Source organism: Rhagoletis zephyria, unplaced genomic scaffold (assembly GCF_001687245.7).
Source record: "Rhagoletis zephyria isolate East Lansing unplaced genomic scaffold, Rhagoletis_zephyria_1.1 Rzeph_scaffold_04068, whole genome shotgun sequence".
NCBI lineage: Eukaryota > Metazoa > Arthropoda > Insecta > Diptera > Tephritidae > Rhagoletis > Rhagoletis zephyria.
Genome location: NW_016161151.1, coordinates 26,136 through 46,046, shown reverse-complemented (window position 1 = coordinate 46,046; position 19,911 = coordinate 26,136).

Below are 19,911 nucleotides of genomic sequence, written 5' to 3'. Positions count from 1 at the left end.
TATTTGTAATAATTGCTGTAACATAAAAGAAAACCTATTGTAAATTTTTAACACATTTTTATTTTTTGATTTTACACTAAACAGTTTTTTCTGAAACCATCTACATATATTTTATTACTAAGCAAAATAAAAATAATATAAATATGTGGTCTCAAACTTAATTTTCCAACTATCTTAAAACAAATTTTTCGAGTTACATTCAAAATTTTTTGGTACACGGAAGGGCCCGACGCGGCAACTCAGTCGCATATATGAGACACCAACTTTGAAATACAAATATCAACTAAACTGTATAACCCAGCAAGCAATAGATAACTGTGAACCATGCATTAGTATTTGAAAACCATAATTTACAATTTTTGCGGCTAATTTGACGCGGTGCGCCCTTCGAAGGGTTAAATTAAAAACATTAACAACATTTTATGATGTTTAAAAATTATTTAGAATATAAATCATTTAAAAAAAATTTATTTACTAATCTATGCAAATACCATGAAACTTTATAAAAAAAAGTTCGCACTAATTGAAAACAACGTTAGCGGACGGTTACGTTCGGAGTTATTGAATGGACAATTTACAAAAATATGCAAATGAAATCGCTTTATTTAAAAAGCAAGTTTCACCAAAAGTCCCAACCCCTATTTTTTGCGGTTGCTATTTTTTAATAGCAGTGAACGATTACGCATACAAAATTCACATTAGCGACCTTTGAAAGTTTTCGATAATGTAAAAGCCGATTGCCTATTAGTTTGCATATTTGCATTATTTTGCCATTAATGTTTGAGTGCCTAAATGAGCCTTCTACGAGAATCATACATGTGTATGTAAGCGAATATGTATGAATGTATGTAGGTATTTAAGTATGTAAAACTGGCAAATTAGTTGGTTTGGAATATCAAAAACTAGTTTAGCATTAGAGCAGAAAGTTGAATGGGAAAAATACTATGTGAACTAAGGACCCAAGGATTAAGAACTTTGCACTTTATAGCTAAGTAAGAACTAGGAACCAAAAACTACGTAAGAGCTATATACGAGTTGAGAACCAAGAACGAAACACCCTTAGCTCAAGGCAGACAACCGTGCCTCCTCCGCACAAATCCTGTAAAACGCGCGCCCTCTATAAGAAGAAATACAAGCTAAGTATGTGAAATGTGTCGCAACCGACTGAAAAGGCAAGCCCTTTTATCTCGTCGTAAAAATACTTTAATCCACTATCTGGCAGGCTCAAGAGGCTCGTTATAATATTTTTTTTTTTACCATTATGACTGAAATGTGGTTCAAGCATACAACGCACAATAATAGCGAACAAAGGCGGAGGGCCAATTATGAAAGCGGCATAAAGGTATTTACAAAAGCCACTTCTGCTACGTCAAAAGTGAAATGAAATGAAAAAAAAAATATAGTCTCTGCATTTACCGCACTTTTGATTAAAACTCGCCATTTAATCTGATGAGGGTCATGTGAGCGAAATAAAGGTAAACATAAAATGACAGGCAAATGCTTGCATGCACACGTACATAGGTACATATGGTTGAATATGTATGGCTGCCTCTACATATGCTCGTATGTATGTAGATATATGTATATGTATATGCATTAGAGTTGGGAAGTATCGAGTGCTGTTGAGGATCGAGTTCTTTGGTATCCATACTTTTTAGGATCGGGTATTTTTCATAATACTGAATACTATTAAATGTAAATAAAACTCAATACTTTTTAAGCTTATTCGACACTTAATACTGATTACTTTGAATCGATTCTGAGTACGTGTATCAAAACGATTATTGAAGCGTAGTGTTTTTGAGTACTGAGTACTTTCGCGTTCTTTTAATTTCTGATTACTTTCGAGTTCCTCTTTTGAGTACTGAGTACTTTCGAGTTCTTTTGTGAGTACTGAGTTCTTTGGAGTACTTAGTATCGATACTTTTAAAAATCTGGTGCTGTCGATCCTTTTGGGAATCGAGTTCTGATTACTTTTGGTATCGACACCGCCCAACACTAATATGTATGTATGTATGTATGACTGGTGGTTTTTTATTTTACATACAGTAAACATACTGAAATGTATTTAACTCGCATGGCTGCGTGCGTCTTTGCATTGCGGTCACTTTTATTATAGCTCCTTGTTTCTCATTTCCTTTTCACTTTTCACTTTTTTCCGTACCTTTCTGCTTTTGCTTTCCGCGTAACAGAGAAATGAGATTACAAACCGTGCGCTTGTTTTAAATATGCTGACTTCCTTCCATTACACTGTTTGTTCATATCTCCGCGCTTGTCACTTGTTGGTAAGTTATTGCACGCAGGCGGTCAACGTTCGTACGGTTGACAATGTTTTCATGACTGCATGCGTGCGGCCGACTGGCCTCTTTTACGTTTACTTCAAAAGACGCAAAAACTTATCATTTTCGAGACTGCGTGTGGTCAGCTCATTTAGCATAATTCAAAGCCGTTTCTCGGAGAATGTTTCGAAAATTTTGGTTTTATAATTTAAAAAAGTAAAACATATCGACTTACAAGGAACAAAGAGCATAGCTCTGAGTATTTCGTAGACTATCAAGAAATCAAAGTCTGCATTAAAGTTGAATTAAAAGTGAAATAAAATAATCAGTCCATGTTTAAAAATGATTGAGATAGATTACGAAAATGGGTTATAATTAGGCAACGCGCACTCTGGGTCATATTTGAGATACGCTGGTCAAGGCAAATAGACAGGGAGCTTAAGTCAGGGCACTGCGATTTATTGGGTCTTATGCATAAAAAGTGCGCCTAAGCTCTGACGCGACTTTCGGTACAAATTCTTGAGCTTGAGCTCACTTCTTTGGTGTGAAAATTGAGTCTGAGCTTAAGCTCAATTTTTGTGCATGAGGCCCATTATTTCTANTGAGCTTAAGTTCCGACGCGACTTTCCGTACAAATTCTTGAGCTTGAGCTCACTTCTTTGGTGCAAAAGTTGAGTCTGAGCTTAAGCTCAATTTTTGTGCATGAGTCCCATTATTTCTAAGGGCTCACTAAAGTCTGTTTACGATTACATTCGACTGCAAAAAGGTGACACTCTTTGAGTTAGCGGATCGCTAAGTAAATTTGTGCCTTTAAGAACTTACCAAACAACAGGATATTTATTGGGCCCCACAAAAAGCCAATTCAATGACAATACGAAACTCTTTTAGGACTTCTACCTTCCCATTTCTCTTCCTTCCCTCAAGCATAATGTCTTACACACTTGTAGTTAGGCCTATTCTGCTCTGCCGGGTCTTGGCGTTGTAGCCAGGTTTCAACAAGAAGTCTACAACATAAGAAATTGAAGAGTTTCAATGTTCTGAAGCTTCGGGGCTCTACGCATAATACCAAGCGTTTTACTCAATATTCTTTCCAATCGAAGTTATAGGAAAACAATCAACAGGTGGCGCTGCTCTTGAGTACGTGGGAACCACCCGTCTGGTGAGACACTCAGCAGGGCTCTTTCTGTAATATGGAATTGGTACATAGTTTGTTCTGCACCTGGTATAGGTGCTAGGCGCCAGAACATACCAGCCAACGAAAAGGCGGACGAACTTGCAAGAGATGGCACATACGTTCCGCTTTTCCAATACTGAAAGTGTCTAGGCATGCCGCTCGCAACCTGAAAGCTTGTTCTATGAGATTTATCTCTTAAACTAGCAAGGGGCAGGCAAGATAGTCTCAAAACTAGCAAAGTTGGGTCTCTTATGTAGCCAAAATGGATCGAAAAGTATTAGAAAGGTATCCTAATGCTGAGCAGAAAATACTTAGCCACGTCCGTGAGCCTGCTAACAGGCCAAGTTGCCATTGAAAGGCATGCGCGGATATTAGGGGCTTCCCATAATGACTTCTGAATAAGCAGCAGGGATGAAGAAAAGTCAGAAACCTTTTCGAACGCGATACCGCAATGGGCCCAAAATTTAAAGGCCTGGGTGTGCTAATGGGGTCCGCACTATTGATCTTTTCGATATCGCAGATGGTTTATTGCTTGGTCTCTATGGGAAAAGAACAATTGTGTGGAGGAAGACATTTTCTGCATGAGTGCCCGTAATCAAATCCGCGTAATTAAATGTTGTTTTTCATATTAAGTTTGATCAAATGCAGGGATACATGGCGTATGAGTATTACTATTTCGTGCACAAATTCCAGACAAAAAATAATAAATTATTCATTTCACACACACACATAAGTCTCTAACACTTCAACATAAATGGGACAAGGTTTACCTTCGTTTTTTTTTGACGTTGCTGAATCCAAACCCGTCGTCCGTTTGACACCAATAGTTCAGGATCAAGGGCAATTAATGAACGAGAAACCCCAAATCGTCTAAGGAAAAGAATAAGCATGAACGAGCAAAAGAGAGCAAGCATGATGAAACTAAGCCGTCTTCAAATGGGGAGAACTTATTAAAATATCGGTTATATTAATATGGTTTTGTTGTTGCATCAAAATAAATATATGACAAAAATACTCATAAAAATATGTACAAAGCGACACCTGAGTGAAAGATCGACCCATCTCGGCAGCCAGTTCGAAAACACTCTATCTCAGAAAACTATTCAAGAACGCCCTACTTTAGAACTTGGTTGCAGAACGCCCTATCTCAAATGAAAATATATTGACATTGTGCTGAGATAGGGAATTTTTGAACCGAGTTCTGGGATAAGGCGTCCTTCAGTCAAATACTGCGATAGGCCGTTTTCAACCAAGTTCTTAAAAAGGACACAGTTAGAGAGTTTTCTGAGATAGGGCGTTTTCGAACTGGCTGCCAAGATAGGTCGATCTTCCACTNCTTGAACCGAGTTCTGGGATAAGGCGTCCTTCAGTCAAATACTACGATAGACCGTTTTCAACCAAGTTCTTAAAAAGGGCACAGTTAGAAAGTTTTCTGAGATAGGGCGTTTTCGAACTGGCTGCCAAGATAGGTCGATCTTCCACTCAAGTGTCGATATGTACATACACGAAGTAATAAAGAAAGCAAACATTTGAAAAAATCCTTTTCTAAAGTACTTTAAAACATTTAAATTTTTGAGAATTCAGTATTTGGGAAACAAGCTATGCATGTATAATATACTTGTACATATATACATTGTATATCAACAAATAAAAGTATCCATATTAAAAAAAAAATTGCGCATCTTTAAAAGAGCGCTGAAACCATTTTCTTTGTTATTAAAAAGATTCTTCTGATTCTCTTGTAAAATTTCTAAATGTTCAGATAAGGCATTTTGCATTGATGTTGAAAACTCATATGCACTGTGATCAGCTACACGAATTAGTGGCGTGGCAGCACAAGTAAATAACATTTGAACTTTCATCACTAAGCATTTATTACAAACCCAAATAAATTTACCCGAAAATATACACATTACCATTTATTTGTCAACAGTGCCTTCGTTCAGCCTCTACACTTTGCTTTATTTTCTACTTTTGGGTCCTACGTTTCACCTTCTCACTCACCAACTTAATGTATTTCATCGAAATTCTAATTTGTTAAATTTTTGCGACTGACCGCAGTTGTCCTGCTATACATTTATACCAAAAATATCTAACAGCCTGTTTCCCAAGGTAACTGTTTGTGTTAGGCTTTAATTGTGTTGCTCTCGCATTGCCGTACGATGCCTTTGCTATTGCTAATGTCCTATTACTTTTGTGGCGGTGCCTTTTGTTGTCTTGTGCGTAATGTTTTGTGTGCATTGTATTACTGTTGTGTGTCATTTACTTAATTTTCTTTTTCTTTTTTTGTTTTTGTTGCCACATAAAAATTTCACCCAAAATGTGCTGGGTAGGACACGCCCTTTAATAAACTCGAGTAATGTGCACATTAACCAAATTCATTTGCTGCTGCTGCTGTTGCTGTTGCTATTGCTGGTGGCGCTTCTGCTGCAGGGAACGTTTGTCTGCCTCTTTTGTCGGCTTGGCGTGTGGCTGTGACAAATTTTGTATGCAACGCGTATGCGAGTGTGCGTATGACAAATTCACAAGGACACACACCTCTATGGGTACAATCGCGCGCAAATGCTTTTCGCAGACAAATGAGCAGGCGTTGGCAGGGCGTCAGCGGTTGACCAGTGCAGATATTCGACCCAAAAGATATTTCCTGCTTGCCCGCTTCAATGAATGCTCTAATATAGCTTTCTTTTGCTGCGTGTATTACATTTTTTCTGGCAAATTTCAATTTCTTTTCCACATAGTTTAACGTTTGTTGGCAATTTCGAAATTTTATATCTCGTATTCTCTTTCATTTGAAGTGAAAATTGTTTATTGAGCAATTTGGATTTTGTCTGTTGCATTCTTAAGTTTTTTTTTTTTAGTTTGGCTTTCTGACCTCGCTGTGCTTATGAATTTAACAATTTTATATTTGCTCTGCAGTTTATTTCATTTGGAGACACAAAAACTTCCAAATATATAAACAATTCTAACGCAGTTAGCCAGACATGTTAGTGTGAAATGTTTCTAGAATTACAAATATTATAAAAGCTCAAAAAGGCAACAACAATCTTAATACATATGTATGTACATATGTAGTATGTGACGCTCTTAAATTGACATGTATATGAATTCGCCTTGGTAGAGAATTGTTACAGAAATGAGCTACAGATATCACTACAAGTACATCAGAATAACATAAACAAAGTGAGGATTGTTAAAATTCATGAAACGTTAGCGATGCAAATGCGATAGTTCTGGTAATGTATTTTTTCGAAAACGTCATTGAGGTCATTTGACCGCTTTGGTATTTCTAGTGTTAAAGAGCTGAAATCATTTCAGTCATATAATTTCTTTATTAAAAATAATCACGTATATGATTAAAAAGCGGCTACCGCTTCATTTGCATTTGAACTCGATTGGGAAGAAATTGCTACTTTTTCTACACTTTGCAATTTAATACAAAAAAAATTCAAAACGTGGGCTCAACTAGTTTCTCGCAAATTTTATTAGCTTTCGTTAAAAAAAAAATAATCAAATTGAGTGAAAAATGAAGCGTCCAATGAATTGGGAACATAAAATGCTAATTTTGAACCACTGTACGATGGTGCTCTGGTGAAACCGTCTCTCGTCTCGGTACCCTGGGGTTAGTATCAAAGCCGCTGATTCATATAATCCAAAAGAACTGCAGGCCCAAACCAACGATTTGTTTCAAAATATATATTATGTATTTGTAGAATTTTTTAACCTTGGGAAGAGTTAGCGAGTTGAAGCCAATTTGGGTAAATGTATTTGCTAAACTTTACTGAAGGTCTTCGAAGAAATTAGTCATGCTTGAAAAAATAGAATGACTTGCCTATGTACTATATATTAAAATAAAAAAAAATAAACTTTAACTCATTGTAAAACTAAGTTGTAATAGAGTATTTCAAAATAAATTTGATGTTTAAATACCAGTCAAAAATATTAAGGCCAATCGTCTTGATTCCCTGATGAGTTGGCCGATATCGCCTATCATAGATCCTAATTTATCTGTTAGTTTTATTTGTGTGTGTCTTCCGAGTACTTTATACCTAACAGCCGCTAAACCGGGGCATTCACAAAGGAAATGCTGGAAATTTTCTTCGCTAACTTCTACCTTCGCCCAGAAAATGCAGTGCAACCACCTCGGATTCCTTCAAGTAGGCTCCTGCCATTACCAATTCATTGGCCTTCTCATTGCCTTCAATGTTGCTATGGTTAGAAACTCAGACAAAAAAGGCGCTAATTGACGAAAACACTAAGCATAATTCCGTTTTCACTTCTGGGCTAGCTGGGAGTTAATGGGCGGTGATGCTGGTGTTAACAGGGGTGCTTGGCTGTCAGAGCATATTGCCGCTTTCTCTATTCTACCGATACCATTTCCTGGAACATTAAAAGCTTTAAGGATGCCTAAGACTTCCGCTTGGAAGATGCTTACGTCATTTCCTAGACGGAGAGGCAAGGCGACACTGGGTTCATCAGAGTACACACCACAGCCCATCTTTCAGCCTTCGGTATAGATACAGATTGCCGCTTTACCGGCCACTATGCCCCCTGCCGACTCCCTTCTGGATGGGTCTTTCACTTGTATGTTTTTGAAGCTGAGTTTAAATACCATATAGTTGGCCTTTTGTCATGATTGTTTTTCGTTGATGATCGTCCTGTACCTGAATTGGCGAGTTTCCCATATCCCTGACTCTCTGAGTCTGGCTGCAGATTTCAAGGCCAATTCATTCAGGTGGAGATCAATAGGGATTAAGTGTAACATTTTGTTTAATGTTTATTTCGCGCAAGGCCTTAGTGCGCCTGTTGCTCTTGGCCGCCTGTTGCCCCCCAGTGCTCTTTGTAAGCGACCTTTTTTATTTAGATTATACTGTTTTTGTATGCCCGGCCAATAGAGTAGTGTGCTGAGTTCACCTGAAGATCCCCTTTTAAGTATAGTATGCTATGTACTAGGTCTTCTATCTATGATATTCAATGTTAAGAGAGAGAGAGAGTTGAGAGAAGGGCCCTTAACGGCTAGTAGCACATCATCGGCGTATGCCACAACTTTGATGCCCCCTTTATTGAGATCTTTCAGTGTGGCTAAGATAGTAACATGGCTGGTCAACTGGCTCCCGAAAATTGACTTTTACATTCCTTGTAACAAACGCCAAAGTATTCAAAAGCTTTGCAAGGACTTCTTGATGTTTTTACATTTTTTACATTATTAAACAAATCTTATAGTTTTTTTTACTCTTATTCATTGGGTAAACAATGAGAAATTACAGAATTCTGGTTTCCTCAACACCAAATACTTCACTGTTGTGTCATATATGTATAAAATTACTTACATATATTTACATTTTTAGTAGTGTCGTACACGCACATTCGCACGGTCAATTCTCCTGATGACCGTAACGAAGTTTAATGTTTCAATTAGAAATAGCGTCGGAACTAAACCCCTTCTTTCTCACAATAAAAACTAGGTATCGTTCAGTTAAATATACTTGCATATGTATGTACATTAGGGTGGTCCAAAATAAGTAAATTCGGACTCACCTCCTAGGATTGTTCTATATTCAAGAAAAATATACCCTTATTTGTTATTTTGAAAAAAAGAAAAAAAAAGATATTTAGAGGTCGTTCAAAGCGCTCAAAGTTTTCCATATATTCTGTATGGAAAAAAAAACAAATTTTCATAGAAATAGTACAGAATTCTCGAAAACCAATATTTTTCGATCGGGAAACTCTGGTTCTCTTCAGGAGACTTCCAGTAACGATACCCAATTGTTTATTTAACACTTTTATAATTCTAAAGGGTTTTTATTTTTCCCCCTTCCCGGACCCGGATAGTTACTATGAAAAAATGGCTAAATAAATAATTGGGTATTATTATTGGGAATTTCCTGAAAAGAAATAGAGTTTTTCGATCGAAAATAATTGGTTTTCCAGAAATGTATTCTATTTATAAGGCTGGCTTTAGTATAATGTGGCATTCGCAGCATACGATTGCAAATGACTCACTGGTGCCGAGATTTTGAAGAACTAAACGTGCAAGAAATAGTTCCGATTGTAGCAGGTCAATATTCTTATTAAGTCTCGTCAAAAACTTCCGTGTCGTTTAAAGTATAAAGGGAATGCCGCATTATACTAAAGCCAGCTTCTCAACATAAGCTACTATTCCATACGAACACAGAAATGAAAAGCTTTTTTTCCCATATAAAATACATGGAAATTTGGAGCGCCTTGCGCGAAATCTAAATATTTTTTAATTTCAAAATAAAAAAATAGGGGTATATTTTTTCGGTATAGAACAATCCTAGGGGTGAGAGCATAAAAATTCCGACTTTACTTTTTCACATACAATTTTGGACCACGCTAATGTACATATGTATATCGTATGTATGGTATGTATTACGTAAGTTTTCTTATTTCTTTTTGGTAAACTATGAATTGCTTGCCAATGTTGGGACGAGCAGAATGCTGCCGCACCACACTCGCTCGGGCGTATAAATCACATCTACTATTTATGACCTCTTGCAAATGAAATTGTGTGCTTGTATATGTTTGCGTTCGTTTGGTCGTCGTACGCCCATCACGCTCTCAATTTCCTTTTTAGCACACCACCTATCTTTCGAAGCGTGCTAATGTGTATGTATGTATGTAGTGTATTCGTTTCGCTATAGTAAATATGTAGTGTAAATTGTAAATATTTCATTGCTTTCTTTCATTACCCGTATTCTTATTTGTTTTAATTTCTAGAATGGAAAATTGCCCACAAACATTCCGCTATTCGCAGCGTTACGCAACAACAATTGGGCTGCTGCGCTGTCAGCGGTAAGAGGTGGTGATGCTGTTGGCAGTGATTCTGATGATTCTAGTAGCAACGAGCGACCTGGAAAGAACAGTGAGTACCCCATGGAAATTTATTTCTACCTTAAGTAGGGTTATAAGAATTCGCCGTTCTTGCGAAGCTATGTTAATATTTTATAGCTTTTTATTTGGTATGCACAAATATAGAAGTATGTAAGTATGTATGTATATATTAAATACTGCGTTGATGCGAAGGGTAGGCAATGTGGTGTTTTCTTTATTGAAATATTTGTTTGTGTAAAACATGGAAAATGTATTAGCACCGGTTTTAATGAGCTCATATAGTACAAGCGCAAATACTCAAATGAGNTAATGTGGTGTTTTCTTTATTGAAATATTTGTTTGTGTAAAACATGGAAAATGTATTTGCACCGGTTTTAATGAGCTCATATAGTACAAGCGCAAATACTCAAATGAGGTGTGTGATGAGAGGATGAAAAGGGTGTTGCACTATGTGCGTCTCAAGGGTGTTATTTGGAGATATTTAATGCATTAATGTAAATGTATTTGAAATGCCTGACAATTTCATTTGTCTTGTGTGTTTTTCTAAAAGTGTTTTGTGTAAATTTAGTGCACTACACCAAAATAAAAACTCGTGCTTTACCAAATAAATGGTAATGAAGTGATAAATTCAAATATGTTTTATAAAATTCATTCATATACACGTGAAATATATAAAGTTTTTAAATTTATTCGGTTGTTATGGTTTTTAGTCTTTACTTTAAAAACTTTAAATCGTAGAAAAATGGTGCTTAAGAGACTAGTTCTTGTAGTCTTTATAGCTGTAAGTAAGCATAGCGAACACCCATATCGTCGTTTAAAGTACAAAACCGGTTATCGTTATTCTGCAAAACCTCGTAACTGATATTAACTCACCGGCAGCTCCTGGTATCAAACCCTCATACTAAAATATCGGCACTGAGACATAAGAAGTAAAGATTTTTAGGAATAAAAGAAAGAACCGATTTGAAAAAAAACCAACTTTACTTCTATCCTATAAAATTTGGGCAACCGCACATACGAAGTTTTGCATTTTCTTGATACGCGGTTTTGTACTTTAAACGACGATATGCATGTAAATATTTCGTCGTTGAAATGACTAAAGTAATAAGTAGCTGACTTCACGAGATCATCAAAGCTTCTACATACATATGTATATCAGAGGTGTTAAGTAATGCAATACTTAACTATTCATTTGATTGGGAGTCAATTGATTGCAATAATCTTGACTGGGACTAAAAAAAAGTGAATACTTATTCATTTTTATTAGTCATGACTAATGTGACCAACTATTTCATAGCTCAAGAAGTATAGCCTAGGTTGGGTTAAGTTAACGCCGCAAGCCGATTACTAAATTTCGAATGCAGCTAATTTCGCCAATTCCTCCTAGCCTCGCAAAGGCTGGATAGTCTAAAAGAAAGTTTGGAGATAATTCCACTTCATCTTCCTCTTGACAGCTGATACAAAAGGATGAGTTGAAATTCCTAGTCTCACCGCATGAATAGCAATCGCTCAATGGCCTGTCAGAACCCCATCACTAGCTCTTGAGAGGTAATGTGTTTTAAAGTGCCCTATAAAAACTTTTTCTGCAGCAGAGAAACGTTTTATTTTCCTTTTTTATGTTACAAAAGGACCCGGTTTCCCTTAGTAGTAGCAGTCAATGCTGCGACAATTCTGTCTGCAATATCCGCGAGCGCAGCGTTCAACCTATGTATGTTAAGCGCCAGTGTAGGTGTGGTTCATAATGTTCCGCTAATTCCTGTATTACAAGTGTATCCTTCTCTAAAGAGTTCCATTAGACAAAGGCTCCGTAAAACAATACAGGCTTAAATCTGGTTTCCTAGAGCTAATGTATTAGTTTGGGCGAAAGACCCCACCTTTTACCGATAGCGCCCCAACAGCAGTACAAGGCCACCGACAACTTTCCTACCCTTTCCTCAATGTTATACTTCCACGACAGCTGCCGTTGATCACCCACCTAGTTGCCTGGTTCAGGTAACCTCGAGGCAGATCAAAAAGGGTGTATAGAAATCTTCCCTTAACCAAAGGTCAGCATCATCTACATAGGCGATCACCCGATAGACAACTTTTTCTTGTTCCTCTAGAAGGTCGTTTACAACTGCAATCTAGAGCAGGGGAGAGAGAACACCACCTTGTAGAGTACTCCGTTTGACTCTGCACTGTTTCCACTCCGCCGTGACAGTTCTGTCACGAAGTAAGCTGTAGATAAGCCTTATTAGGTTGGTTTCAACCCCCAGATTATGAATATACTTGACTATTGCCTCTGGACTGACATTGTTGACGGCCCCTTCGATATCGAAGAAGACCACTTTACCAGTGTGTGCAGGGCGGTATTCACCGAACCTTTATTGCAATAAGCAAATTGAGCTCTTGAAAGACAGTCAGAAGGAATCGCGTTTCTTATATACAAGTCTATCAGTCTCGCTAGCATTTTTAGCAAAAGTGTTTTTACCGAAAACGAAGACGAGACAGATAGGCCTAAAATCCCTAAGAGAAACATGACAGCCTTTTCCGGCCTTCGGGATGAACACAAAATTGACTACCCTCCAAGCCTTTGGAATGTATCCGGTCCTCACACAGTTCGCATAAATAGGATCCAACCAATTGCACGATACCTTCAGAGCCTCTTGCAGCTGCGCAGGCATGATGCCATCGGTCTCAGGCGACTTTAATGGTTTGAACAAATTTATCGCCCAGGCCATGTGACGATCGTCCAGAAGATCGGAGAAGTACAGGACCTGGGGGGAGATTCTGTAACCAGTTAGCGATAATTTTCGAACCGATGTCGCACTTTGTGACGCAAATAAATTTATATCATGCGTGAAAACGAACGATAGCGATCCGAAAATTGTCGATAACTGGTTACAGAATCTCCCTCCTGAAGTAAAAAATATCGCAAAGAAATACATTTGTCTATACTTCGAAGACCGAAGTACAAGAGCGAAAAAAGAAGTACTGTATTTCCGTTGCGGTTTGTATGGAAAAGGCGCCCCGTTTCAACAAATTTTTTCTAAAAATTTTGAAAATTTATCGTTTTGCATTATTGGCTGAAAAAGCATACAAAGCAAATATAGACCAAAAACAATGAATTTTTAAAATTTGGCCGCCCCACTGAGATTTTTGGATCCTGAACACTTGTTTTCTCGAGAACACGAATTGATTTAGTAAATCTGAGTATGAGGTATTGTTTGTGTGGCCAACGACTATCAAACCTGACATATGCGCACTCTAGATATGTTTTCTGTATTCCACACTACAATAAGTCTAATAAGCTTTCTTAAAAATCTAACATACATAAATAAATACAGTTATACTCAATCAAAAATAATTTTTCAAAAAACTCAATGTGCTAAAGTCACTGTCAATGAGACTTACTTTTTATATGTGTCTTAATCACAAGGAATATAACGTCTCTATAAATAAGTAAAGCCGGAAATTACATCTGCATTCATTCGTTATTCAGAACTTCATTAAAAAAACCTCACCATCGACTTAAACGAAAATGAAAGGAAATGAAAAGAGAATTTTAAAGTCATATATTTACATACATACATATGTATGTTCTGTTAATGCCAGTAGGTAAGGTTGATGGAAATTTAACTTACCACTTTCACGAAAGAAGTTCCGCGTTACATTCGAATTCACATTTATTTTGACGGCCAGTCGGCGAACAGAAGCGCGAATGACATAATTTGTGATTTATTTGCATTATACTGTCAACTTTCGCACAAGCCAGCGCGCTACTGCGACAATAGCAAAGGTGGTATATGCCTTTTTTTTTGCGCCAAACGCGAAAACTTTTTACGGGGCTAAAAAAAAAAATTATGTAGATGGAACCAAAAAAAATGCTAAACGACAAACTTTGTTAACTCCATGGCGAGTCTCGAAAAGTATGGCATTATGCACACATCCATTGCTGATGTCTCTGCTGCTGCTGCTGCTGCTGTGTAAACCTACATACATGCATACAGAGTATGTATGTAAACTGCTGTTGTTGTTGGTTTTGGACTGTTGCGGTTGTTGTCGCCGTTGTCCGACAATCAAAACTGTCACTAAAGAAATCCGAACAATTTTTCAAAGCGTCGACGTTTTATACGCAGCAGCTGAAACAGTTTCATAACAGCTAGCAATTTTGAGGCATTTCCACTACAAATCGCATGCCTGTGTCGGTATATATATATATGTAAGTCCTTAAATATGTTGTTACAAACTTACGTATTTGTATAAAGGTATATACATATATGGGGCGTTGCTTACCAAAAAGGACGGGGTTTACACTTCATGTGTTTGTTTAATTTTTTTTTGGGTAGATGCGTAAACATAAATATTGAACAAATATGAAATTTGAGCTTGATTAATACATTTTTAAAAACTTTACAGCATAAAAACCTAAAAAAAATCGGTTTGATAGTTTTCCGAGGAAAAATTTAAAAAGTCACACATAAACACGTCAAAATTCTCTATGAAAAGAAATATTTTTAAATTTTTTTTCTTGAAAAATTTTTCACATACATAAATACATAAATAAATAAATAATACATTGATAAAAAAAGCCACTTCAAAAAAAAAATGAAAAAACTACAATGGCAATATTTAGGTATAGTATTATGGGGTGCACTCTACAATAATTTGAGCTATGAATATTTAAATTTTTTTTTAATTTTCTTTAGAATTATTTTGAGTACGCAGTTTTATAGCCCATTAAATTTTAATATAAAAAAGTGCAAGTTTAAAGGTACTGCAAAATTGGGTTGATTTTTAATATTTTTTCTGCTGACGGCTTTTTTCGCTTTTTTATGGAAGAAAATGCGCAAATCAGTTTTCAAAGAAAATTAAAAAAAAAAATAACAAAATATTATTTATTACACCACAATTAAATGGGCTACAAAACTACATAATCAGAAAACTCTAAAAAAAATTAAAAAAATTTGTAAATTTGTTACGTACGTATAATACTAATACTGGCATATTTTCAAAAACTATTTTTTTTTTACAAAAAAAATATGTGTGTGAAAAATTTTTCAAGAAAACAAATTTTTTCCAGATTTCATTTCGCCACGTTTTCGAGCTATTTGGAAAACTATTAAATCGGTGTGTTTTCATATTTATTTGTTAATTATGTTTATGCATCAACCCTAAAAATTTGAAAAAAGAAACAAACACATAAAGTGTGAACCCCGGCCGTTTTGGTATGGAACACCCCGTATATACATACATAAGTAGGATTGCCGTAGCCGAGTACTTTTTTCAGTGTGAAATCGGCTGTTGGTCAGAAAATTTTTTTTAAATATGAAAAATAAACTTCCCAAAAACATAATAAGTACCAAAAACAAAATAACAATTCAATGACTAGGTGAATTAAAATGATTACGGTCGGCACTAAGTATTTTTTAATGAAATTAAAAGATTACAATCGCACTTTATTTACAAAAAAGGGGATATTAAATATTAAAACATCCGGTGTTCGAGATTTTTGTTTTTGTTGCTACTTAAATGGCGCATTAAAATAATCCCTTAAACTCTTTGATGCTGTCTTAAATAGAATACATAATCAAGCGCAAAACCTCAAAGACTGTGTATTGCTTTTTTATTTCGTTGAATGTGACGTATACGCCTAGTAGACTAACTTAACAGCAGCCCTCGTACTGTTGTGAAGCTTTGTGCTAGACTGCCGATTATTTTGCCTGAATCTGGGCAGATTGAAGAAATTTACTAAGCCAACGGCTAAGAAAGTTGTCAAATTTGGGATTCCTTTGATTGCAGACTCTGAATTTTTTATTTGTTTATTTTTGTTCCCCATTGGTTAAATGACATGTCAATGAAGCTTTTATTTGTCTTACAGATACATGATCTGTATAGTTATTACTAAATTTAATTTATGTTCAAACTTTTTTCTTTCGAATTTTTGGCATTGGGTAAAATCTAGAAACTGTCCAATAAGAAAGCAGCAGTTTTATTAACACAATAAATATACATACATAAATATGTACACTAGCGGACCCGGCGAGCTTTGTATCGCCCAAAATTAATTTTTGAAGTGAAACTTCTTTGCGTAAGGTGGTAAGGATGCAATGAAAAGCGACGCACCCTTGGGGATATAATTTCAAACGACAAAGCGGCAGAAGAAGGTAGCGGATGGCGGTGGCGGTCTGTCACTGTTAAGACTAAGATTAGCATTGAGGGCTTGGCCTTTAGATTTGGAATGAGATTTTTTTCGAAAAGAGTTGCCATTTGTTATATAGTTAAATTCAATATATTTCAAGTATTTGAAAAATCAATTTCAACTAAATCCATCAGACGAAAAAGATTTAAGAGGGTTTAAAAAAAATTGTAAAAGTGTTGCCACTTGTTTGGAAGCTGAAGGTTTGTTAATTTTTACACAATAAGTATATGTATATGATGTATTTAAATATGACTGCCAAACGAAGGAGTNTTGTAAAAGTGTTGCCACTTGTTTGGAAGCTGAAGGTTTGTTAATTTTTACACGATAAGTATATGTATATGATGTATTTAAATATGACTGCCAAACGAAGGAGTTTTATAAAACCTTTCGTTTGAAAATAATTTTGATTAGGGTTAGACCCCACTCGAAACCATGAAGAAATCATATCTGCACCACTCCTTTGAATTCCAAAGTTGAGATATATAATTTAAGCACTTCGCCTGTATATTTGAAATAACACTTTATTTTTCGAAGTTATTTAGAACCTTTTGTCGGTTTAGGTTGATTAGAAATTAGAGAAACCGAACCATACGAACCCTTAGAAATGACCAGTCGTATTTAGATGAAATTTAGTACACACATGACTTATGAATGTGACTAAGATTTGGAAGTTCCCAAGACTTCGATGAGCTGTTTGAAATGTTAATTAAATTCGCTAGTAATATAAACAGTAATACGGCTAATAGAGGAAGAAAAAGGTTCAGTACAGTCGCGCGTAAGTTTCACATATAATTATTATTTTTTTTTATTGAAATAACATTTTCCCCAAAAAAGGCACAACCCGTATGAATTTCGATATGAAAGTTGTTAACGAAATAAATTTGAAGATTAGGTTCTCAGTTGTTAAGCAGCTGCTTGTGATTCTCATTCCTGCAGAGTTTATCCTGCCTGAATTTGCGATGCATGCACTCGAAGCTGTTCTTATTTTGGACGTAATGCTGAAGGTTTTAATTTGCTCGTCTAATCGCCAATTTTTGTGAATTGTGACTGGCCAAACTAAATAGCTCTTATTCTGATCAGCCGCATAATGTTTTTCGAACAATGCAAGTGTAATGTCGAAGAATTCGAATTATCTGCGAAGAAATCGAACCATAGAGGCAGAAGTAATGTTAGCTTATCTAGCAACTGTCAACCTGACTGACCTTGGGCAATCATTCCTGTTGTAATTTTACGATCAAAACTAAACATACAAAAAATTCCTCCACAAAATCTATGGAAAATAAATTTTTTCGGAATATTGTATATTTTTGGAAAACAATAATAATGCTTACTAATGATTTGGCTCTTAAGCTTTATCTAAGTGTATCCCTGTGCAGCCCCTTTTCTGGTGGGAATATTTGCCACGTCATGACTCCACTTCGCCTTGGTACTCAAATAAGGGTATGCTTATGGGTAGGGAGCAGAAATGAGTACGGTGATTTTTGTTAATATATATTTGCAAAGTTTTCAAAGCTAATTTTTTTTTTTGTAATGTTTTAGTAAAAATATGGTTTAAGCTTTAACCAAAATTTCCAAACTTTCAAACTTTGTCCAGAGCTTAGAAAAATTTTACAAATTTTCATTAAAATGAAAAAAAAACTTTGAGCATGAACTTTGGTAGCCCATTACATTTGAGTATAATAAATTGCAAGCTTTAAGCGGCTGCAAAATCGCGTTGATTTTTAATATTTTGTTTTTCTGACGGCTTTTGCAGTTTTGTCCATATAAGCGTGAATTTCTTATGGAAGAATATGCGCAAAACCGTTTTCAAAGAAAATGAAAAAAAACAAAGCCAGTTTTTATAAATTGCACTTGTTATTTGAAAAAAAACAGCATACTTAATATGATTTGTTAAAATATCGTTAAAGTCATATTTGCTATGGAAAGGGGGCATATTAAAGCATTACAAATTATTTCTGTAACTATATTTGAACTTAGTTATAACTAATAGTATTCTATTACAGGCATTGGCCTTTTCCCAACAAATTCGCGCGTGTTGCCGCCATAAAAATTTTGTAACTTATTTCACGTCAGCCTGTATTCATGTGTAAGTATGCGTGGAACTAACTGCTCGTACACTTTCCTAAATATGTATGCATACACAGAAGTGCACGTATGTTTGCATATGGGGTTGTCCATAAATACCACTCTTGCGTTTTTATCGTCAATCGATGTCTAAGGAGCTAGGCATACGCGTTTTTTTTATAATTGTATTTTTGTTATTACTGCACGGTTTAAATGTGGATGGGTCATTATTTGTGTGAACCAACTTGAGCTGCACTAACAAATAGATTTAGATATAGCAGTAATTACCTTTTTTTCCTATTTTTATTTTTTATTTTTTTCAATAACATTGATCTCTGTTATTCAGCCCAGCTACATTGTTCCTTTTTAGTGGTCGTAATTGATCCTTTTTTCATTACCCTCTTTGCTTTTCATCGCATTTCATTGCATCTTTCATTGTTTGTGGCTTTATTGAGATCTTTAGCTCGATATATTTTGTCTTGGAGCAATTGCAGCTACGCTTTATACCAAGTTCCTTTATACATACATATGTACATACATATGTACGTACGTACACAATTACTAGGTATAAGTAGACAGATATTTAGCAGCGCTTATATGTATGTAGCTACTTACTTTAAGGAAACTCCAACAGACAATTGACTTGCTTAAGTGGCAAATTAGGTAGAAGTTAAGTGAGAAGAAACGAAACAAAAGTGTTACAAAAGGCGTTCAAGTGGATTATTGGCTTTGTGGTCGAATTAATGGCAAATTTATTTGCTTGTACGGAAATTTGATTCAGAAGGGTTTATTGCTCTGCTCTTGTTGCTCATATTTAAAATAATGTGGTGCTTCAAGAAATATGATGCGTATGATATACATATTTTATGCAGCTAGATTTAAATGCGTTTAAATCGCATTATGTTAAAATATTACTCTAATAAAACCTATATTGAACATAACTGGAATGCGAGCACAAAGGTCGATGGACACACTCGCTGATAGCCGACCTTCAAACATGGCTGAACAGACCACATGGGGAAGTCGATTTCTACCTGACGCAATTCCTCACCGGTCATGGTTACTTCCGAGAATATCTTCATAGAATGGGAAGGGTGGACTCACCGTTGTGTCACTACTATGGAAACGTCGAAGATAACGTGTACCACACATTCTTCAACTGCGAACACTTCTTGATTTCGCGCAGAATGTTGGAAGAAAAAGGCCAACAACTGTAGCCAAGTTTCGGAAGAAATTGGTGCAGCGGTTACCAACGATATACACATGTAACCATAAGTGGGCGTGGCTACGCCCATTTTACAAAAATTTATAATATTTATGGGAAGTAGGCGTGGTTATTGAGCGATTTTAAAAATTTTCGG